The 8,176-nt window shown below is 48.4% G+C and overlaps 1 non-coding gene across 1 annotated transcript; it reads left to right on the top strand.

Moving 5' to 3' along the window:
* The first annotated feature begins 153 nt into the window (after positions 1-153).
* Positions 154-226, top strand: TRNAK-CUU (transfer RNA lysine (anticodon CUU)). The gene has a single exon. It is a non-coding gene; the product is annotated as a tRNA-Lys (tRNA).
* Positions 227-8,176: the final 7,950 nt, after the last annotated feature.

Raw genomic sequence — 8,176 nt, 5'->3', positions numbered from 1 at the left:
AGAGCAGGCCCTGTCACTGCCGCGGGGGCGCGCCCGGCCCGAGACTGGAAGAAACGCGGGAAGAAGTCTCGTAAGCAAAATTAGAATTAACAAATTCTGCGCATGCGCTAAATTATATTTCGAATAGTCGCTGAACGGAGGCTAGCTCGCAGCGCCCGGCTAGCTCAGTCGGTAGAGCATGGGACTCTTAATCCCAGGGTCGTGGGTTCGAGCCCCACGTTGGGCGCAGAAAATTTTGCTCCTATAGCTGCAGTTACCGTGTCAGGTTTTCGGTGTTTTTGCCCGGAACAGCGATGGGGGCAGCTCAGTTTGCCTGCTAAGGAGCCAAGCTTGGCAATCAGCCTTGCAAAGCGGGACAGCTCGGTGGGGCTGTGGTGGGCCCAGATGGGGAGGGGCAGGGCCTGGGGACAAATCGCCAGGCACCCTCCAGCACAGGAAAGGCTGCGGCGGCCCCTCTAGGCAGCCCCTCTCCAAGGGTGGGGAGCCCCTGGTCCCACTGCGCTGTGGGGCAGATCTGGGGCGACCCTCAGAGGAGCAGGCTGCCAAATTTCTACTGCATTAATAGCCCAAAGTCACGTAAAACTAGCCCCAAAGTAGCCCAGTGCTGGTAACTCAATCAAAGCCAGGGGTCATTTTTTTCTGTACCTCCCTTTGGTCTTTAAGCTGTGACTATCATCAAACATAGTGGGGCTGCTTTTTAACTAGTTAGCAGCTGTATTATTGTGTGTTACTGTCGAAAGGTCCCGTTCCACCAAAGGACGACTCAATCTGTGTCCCCGAGGCTTGTTTCTTATTGGAAAAGGCTGATTGTAGAGTCAGAGGCTCCCCTGACACTGCTTCTGGGGGAATTCTGCGCAGGGGGTTGGAGTGCCGGGGAGGGGTGGCTCAGGGGTGCAGGCTTAGGGCAGCGCTTACCTCAAGCAGTTCCCGGAAGCAAGAGCATGTCCCCTCTCCAGCTCCTACGCGGAGGAGCGGCCAGGCAGCTCTGCTGCGCGCTGCCCCCTCGCAGGTACCGCCCCTGCAGCTCCCATTGGCCGTGGTTCCCAGACAATGGGAGCTCCGGGGGTGGCGCTTGGGGCAGGGGCAGCATGCGGGGCAGAGCCCCCTGGCTGCTCCTAAATGTAGGACCCGGAGGGGGGACATGCCACTGCTTCTGGGAGCTGCGCAGAGCGGCCCCCCCAACCCTGCTCCCTGGCTGGAGCCCCGCAAGCCCCAGACCTTGCTCCCCAGCGGTGCTAGGGACAGCAGCCCCTCCCCTGCCTAAACAGCTGGCGCCAGGTGTCTCAGTGGGGCAGGGGCTGGGGTTGGGGTTAGGGGCATGCTTTGCCTGCCCGGGCACATGATGGGCAGGGGGGACACTCTGACATCAGCCCCCACCCGCCTCTGCCCCGGACTGGGTTCTCACCTGCACAGCAGATCAGGAAGCTCCCAAGCACTGCGGCCAGCGGCCGCTCCATGGTGGCAGCAGATAGCAGCAGAGCAAGGCAGTGCAGGTGAATGGCCTGTCACTCACCGGCCCTCAGCTGTGATGTGGATGGCAAGACCAAAACTGAGTGATGGCACAGCCACCTGGTAACAAGGGGGCTCAGCGCTATGCCACTTACGTGTGGCCCCTCTAGTGTGGCAGTGCCAAACCTGAGTGGCCAGTGGGGCCACCAGCAGGGCTCCTCGCCACTGCCAGTGGTATGTGTCATCGCAGCTCAGGGCAGCGGCATCTTGATTCCCCCTCAATGGTCCAGCAAAGGCACCCACGCTAGACTCTCAGCCATCACCTCTCTTGAGCAGAGAACCGCATCTCTCTCTCTCTTTTTCCTGACTGAGGTTTTTCCAGGCTGCACAGTTCCCTGCCTGTGCTGTGAGTTCCCCAGCAAGCCAGATGGCCTAACCAGTCCTGCGCCTGTGCTCTGCTTTCTCTCCGAAGGCTGTGACCGACTGTAATGGTCAGCAGGCACAAGTCACCACACAGCTCTGTCTAAGCCAGTGCATTGATTCTTAAGGAAAAAGCATGACAGAGAAAACATATTAAAAACAATAAAAGAGCCTCCCCACATGCTCATTAGCTTACCAGAGACCACCCCAACTCCAGCCAGGGCTCTGGAAGCTGTCAGTCCTTCCAACCCTTCTGCAAGGATTGAGTCGCCCCTTCCCCCGCCCCCTGGTCAGAAAGTCCTGTCCGTTTGCTGGATCAAAAAGAAAACCCTGAGTCTTTATGCAACAGACATTTCTTTATCAGTTGGTCTCTAGAGAATCCCTCGCCAAAGGCTCTTAAGCAAATTAAGCAGTCATGGGGTAAGAGGGAAGGTTCTCTCGTGGATCAGTAACTGGTTAAAAGATAGAAAACAAAGGGTAGGAATAAATGGTCAGATTTCAAAATGGAGAAGGCAAATGGTGGTGTTGCCCAGGGATCTGTAAAGGGACCAGTGCTGTTCAACATATTCATAAACGATCTGGAAAAAGGGGTAAACAGTGAAGTGGCAAAATTTGCAGATGATACAAAACTACTCAAGATTTTTAAATCCAAAGCAGACTGCAAAAAGTTACAAAGGGATCTCACGAAACTGGGTGACTGGGCAACAAAATGGCAGAGAAATTCAATGTTGATAAATGCCAAGTACTGCACATTGGAAAACATAATCCCAACTATACATACAAAACGATGGGGGTCTAAATTAGCTGTTACTATGGGCACCAGGTTTGTATAATTTTTGGTGGTGCCCAGAACGGGTCCAAGCAGAGCCGTCCTGTCCATAGGATGGACCAGGGCAACCGCCCCAGGCCCTGCGCTTCAGTGGGAGGTGGGGTCCAGGCAGAACCATCCTGTCCATAGCCTTACCGTGCTTTGGGGAGCCCTGCATTTCAGGGGGACGCAGTTGCCCCGATCTGTCCTATGGACAGGACAGCTCTGGGTGGGTAGCGAGGGACCTGGCGCCGTCAGCAGTGAGCGACCCGGCCCCAGCCCGCCCCTACTCCGCCCCCTCCCCTCCTCCTTTCCACCCCTTCCCCCAAACCCCCACCCTGCCTCTTTCCAGCTTCCGCCCCCTCCCCCAAGCAATGCTGGGAGCCAGCAGGGTGAGGCGGAGCGGGGTGGGCTGGGGCTGGGTCTCTCACTGCTGCCGGCGCCAGGCCCCCCGCAACCCCTTAGGCCCGCATCCCCCTGAAGCGCAGAGCCCCCCAAAGCATGGTAAGCCCAAACACTGGTGGAGCCGGGCCCATGTTCCTAAATATTGGTGGAGCATAGGCAACACAGGCCCATATAACTCGCCGACTATGGCTGTTACCACTCAAGGAAGAGATCTTGGAGTCATTGCAGATAGTTCTGTGAAAACTTCCACTCAATGTGCAGTGGCAGTCAAAAAAGCGAACAGAATGTTAGGAACTATTGTGAAAGGGATAGATAATAAGACAGAAAATATCATGTTGCCTCTATATAAATCAATAGTACTTCCACATCTTGGATACTGTGTGCAGATCTGGTCACCCCATCTTAAAAAAGATATATTTGAATTGGAAAAGGTACAGAGAATGTCAACAAAAATGATAAGGGATATGGAACAGCTTCCATATAAGAAGAGATTAAGAAGACTGGGACTTTTCAGCTTGGAAAAGAGACGATAAAGGGGGATATGATAGAGGTCTATAAAATCTTGACTAGTGTGGAGAAAGTAAATACGGAAGTTTTGTTTACTCCTTTACATAACACAGGAACCAGGGTCACCCAATGGAATTAATAGACAGCAGGTTTAAAACAAACAAAAGGAAGTATTTCTTCACACAATGCACAGTCAACCTGTGGAACTCTTTGCCAGGGAATGTTGTGAAGGCTAAAACTATAACAGGGTTCAAAAAAGAATTAGATAAGTTCATGGAGGATAGGTCCATCAATGGCTATTAGCCAGGATGGTCAGAGATGCAACATCATGCTCTGAACGTCCCTAGCCTCTGTTTGCCAGAAGCTGGGAGTGGATGTCAGGGGATGGATCACTTGATGACTGCCTTTTCTGTTAATTCCTTCTGAAGCACCTGGTATTGGCCACTGTCCGAAGACAGGATACTGGGCTAGATGGACCACTGGTCTGATCCAGTGTGGCTGTTCTTATGTTCTAATCCAGTTAGAACCGCTCTATGTGAGCCTCTCCATGTGGTTGTAGTTCTCTGGAGGTGTCACAACTTGAGTGAATTTGCCTAATCAACATCCCTCCCCCATTCTTAGCTCCTGGAGAGCTATGGTCACCCTCCTATATGGAATCACAGACAATTCCCTGGTTCACAATGATACATAAACTTAATACAGTAAGATCTCTCAAAGATATTGCAGGAGATTGCCATATCTGTAACACTATGCACCATGCATAACATTTGTAGGGCAGGGCTGAGGTCATCCGTGTAGGTGGAAGTGCAAACCTGTGTTCACCTCATGGTGAGAGTGGAGTGACTCTCCTCTGCCTCCCATCCGAATGGCATGATTTGGAGAAGACCCCACCGGGAGACCTGTGAGACTTTCCCGGCCTCCTGAAACCCACATACTTTACAGATAAGTGGCACAATGGTTTTATCAGCATGAGTTTGAGATGCGTTCGTTACGTACAAGTGAGTTATGCCCAGCATCTCAAATTAGGGCTGATCAAACCCCTACACTGTCCCACCGCACCCTGTATTCTGTGCACACAACAGAGACATCTCTTTTAGAATTTTTTTTTATTTTGAATTGGTTGATCCTGGGTTGAACCTGTTGGGTACTTTCCTGTAGGATAAGTAGACAATTAAAGAATGAAAGTTAGCTTAAGGAAGTATGTATGTGTTGTAAAGGAAGGCCCTGACTAGCAAGTAGAAGGAAGACCTTGAAAATAATAAGTGATAAGGCCAGAAGGAATAAAGTAGGGAGGATGTCTGATTCAAAGGGGAGTTAATGAATAGGTTCTAAAAAAAGGAGGCCTCTGACCAATAAGGGTGATTGCAGCTGATTTTAAATAAAACAAATAGAATTTGTTTTAAAATGAGTCAACACAGCCATTTCCCAACCCACACACCAGTGTTAAAGACTATGTGAACCCCGGTGCAGTGGGAAAACTGCTGGACAGCAAAAGGAGGGGAGGAAAGGCCTTGGGGAGAAAGGAGGTTGTAAATCTTATCTGGATTAAGACTGGAAATAAGGGTGAACTGTCTCCAATTGGTTTTAGCTCAAGTCAGTACTTGGCAATGACATCCCTTGTTTGTTAAAGAGTATAAAAAGTAAACTCTTAAAGGGTTCATTGCTAAGACCTGCCTGACCACTTTGAAACTGACTAATAAGGGTCTAAGCATCCCTGGCTGTAGCCCGTTAGTAAGTATCTTGATCAAATCTTTATAAATGTTTTGTTACTGTTAGTAAAGGGCTTATTATTTAGGCTTTTTGGCCTGTGGTAGAGCAATTGTATAAGTACCATTTGGCCTTTTGACTGAATTTATGGTTAAATTAGTGTTTGTTGGTTTCCCATATTCAGGTTAGTAATTTAAAATATTAATAATTCCAAACACTTCCCTCCACACCAACTGAGCTGGGGGAGAAAGAAAGAGCTAGTGGATGGCGCTGTATTACTTACTTCCGCCGCCTCTGGTACAGGAAAAATAAATTCCTCCTGAGGGCAAACGGGCCCAGTCTCAGGTGAAAGAGCCAGAAGTTGCATTTTCTGCTGAACTGCCCTTAGAGGCTGGGTTAAGAACTGTTGGGTGACTTTTGTGGTAACAAGTACTGCCATCTCCGAATGTTCAAAAATCAGGATTCTGTCACGGGTATTTTTAGTAAAAGTCAGGGATGGGTCATGGGCAATAAACAAAAATTCACAGAAGCCTGCACCTTGTCCCTGACTTTTACTAAAAATAACCTGGGGCTGGGGAACAGAGCACTGCCGTGGCTCTCCAACCTTGTCGCTGCTCCTGCGTCAGGGGCTGACCGCTGCTGCTCCAGCCCCAGCCGTTGTTCCCGCAGGCTGGGGACGGCTGCTCCAGCGACGGGCCACCAGTCAGCTGTTCTGGTGTGGTGGCCACTGTTCCAGAGGTAGGGCGACCAGATGTCCTGATTTGATAGGGACACTCCTGATATTCAGGGCTTTGTCTTATATAGGTGCCTATTATCCCACAGTCCCTGTCCTGATTTTTCACACTTGCTGTCTGATCACCCTATCCTGAGGCTGGCCACCAATCAGCTGTTCCTGCAGCCCCAGGGCTGACCGCTGGTCAGCTGATCCAGTGGCTGCTGCTTCAGCAGCCCTGGGGCTAACAGCTGCTCCAGTCCTGCCTCAGATGTCACGGCAGTCCCGGAAAGTCATGGAATCCATGACTCCGTGACACAATCGTATCGTTAATCATGAGTCAGGCCCCCAAAATGATGAGACTGGCTAAAAAAACTGTAAGATTTTACAAAATAATAAATTTTGCCTTCAGGTTTTTGAGCCTACATGGTGCATTCGGGTCACATTTTCAAGATTCTTGCCAGAACGAGTGCTAGAAACGTGCTTTCATTTTGAAATATAAACTGAGGTTTTCAGGTTTTTATTCAGTGCCAGGATCTGAGATGTTAGGTAAAATATCAAATATCATGAGACTTGTGATAATATTGTGAACAGTGGTAGCACTGGATAACTGTAACTGTGTCTGGGACATTAGCACCTTATATTTCTGCCAGTCCTCCTAAAAATAATCCTGTATTGCTCACTTGGCAATGGAGTTTATAGGAATGTATCAAGGGCAAGAGCTGGTACAGGCTAATGTTTGAAGCACCTACAGTACTTGCCTCTGAGGTTGCAGTAAACTCCAGACACATAGGGGCTGGTGTACTTCAACACTCACAGAGACACCTACCTTACAGTGGGTTGGCTTCAGTACTATTGTTCCCAGATTTTAAGGCCAGCCTGGACCATTAAAACATCTAGTATGACCTCCTCTACAACACAGGCCAGCGAATTTCATCTGGTTACCGCTGAATTGAGCCTAATAACTTGTGTTTTGCTAAGGCATGTCTTCCAGAAAGGCATCTGGTCTTGATTTGAAGACTCCATCAAGAGATGGAGAAGCCACCACTTCCCTCGTTAGTTGGTTCCAATGGTGAATCACCCTCACTGTTAATCATGTGTAATTGATTTCTAATTTGAATGTGTCATTGGTACTCGTTATGCCTTTCTTTACTAGCTTAAGGAACCCCTTGGTGCCTGGTATTTTTGCCCCTCTCTCAGTGTAAGGCATTTTCCTCCAGCCACTGAATCATTTTGGTGGCGTTTCTCTGCGCCCTCTCAAGTTTTTCAATATCCTTTTTAAAATGTGGACACCAGAACTGTACACAGTATTCCAGGATCAGTCTCACCAGTGATGTACAGAGGTAAAATCATCTCCTACTCATTATGCCCATTTATAAATCCAAGGATCACATTAGCCCTTTTTGCCATAGCATTTTACTAGGAGCTCATGTTCAATTGTTTGTCTGTTATGACCCCTGAATCCTTTACAGAGATACTGATTTCCAGGATACAGTCCCCCATTCTCTAGGTATGGCATGCATTCTTTGTTCTTAAAGCAGGACCTTGTATTTGGGTGTATTAAAACACATTTCATATCTGCACCAGTAAAGCCTGGCTAGCATCATACCAGGAGTTCTACTATCAATCAGCCCTTGGAGGAAGGAGAGAATTATAATCAATATACTTTAAAAACAAATCAATGACCTAAAACACCTTTTATATTTTTAAGGTTTGATATCTATGGAGTTTCCAGGCTACAAGCACTGGGAAGTGGGGAATATCTTCTTTTCAACAGGATGAAATTTCTGTTTCTAACCATCATGGGCCACAAGATATTGGACTTGGAACAACTAATAATAGACCTGTGAATTTCCATGGCTCCTATATTTGAATTTGCTGTAGTATAAGACAAATGAAAATAAAAGCCTCACAATCTAAGAGTCCATTCTTGCAAATCCCTCCTATGGCGCATAGCGATTATTAATGTGAGCATTCCTCTGGCTTCCATGGGACTACAAGTAGCAAGCTCTATAGACTGCAACAAGTGATTGCATAATTTGGCCCTTCAGGCCAAGATATTTCTTTTGTACATGCAACTCTCAATGCACTCAGTAGGAGTTTTGCATATTGGGCCAAAACAGAATTTGAAACTTCAGATTGTTATTCTGATGCATTCACCTTATATT

Source organism: Emys orbicularis, chromosome 4, assembly GCF_028017835.1.
Source record: "Emys orbicularis isolate rEmyOrb1 chromosome 4, rEmyOrb1.hap1, whole genome shotgun sequence".
In the NCBI taxonomy this organism is placed as follows: domain Eukaryota; kingdom Metazoa; phylum Chordata; order Testudines; family Emydidae; genus Emys; species Emys orbicularis.
This window is presented reverse-complemented; position numbering and strand designations above follow the sequence as displayed.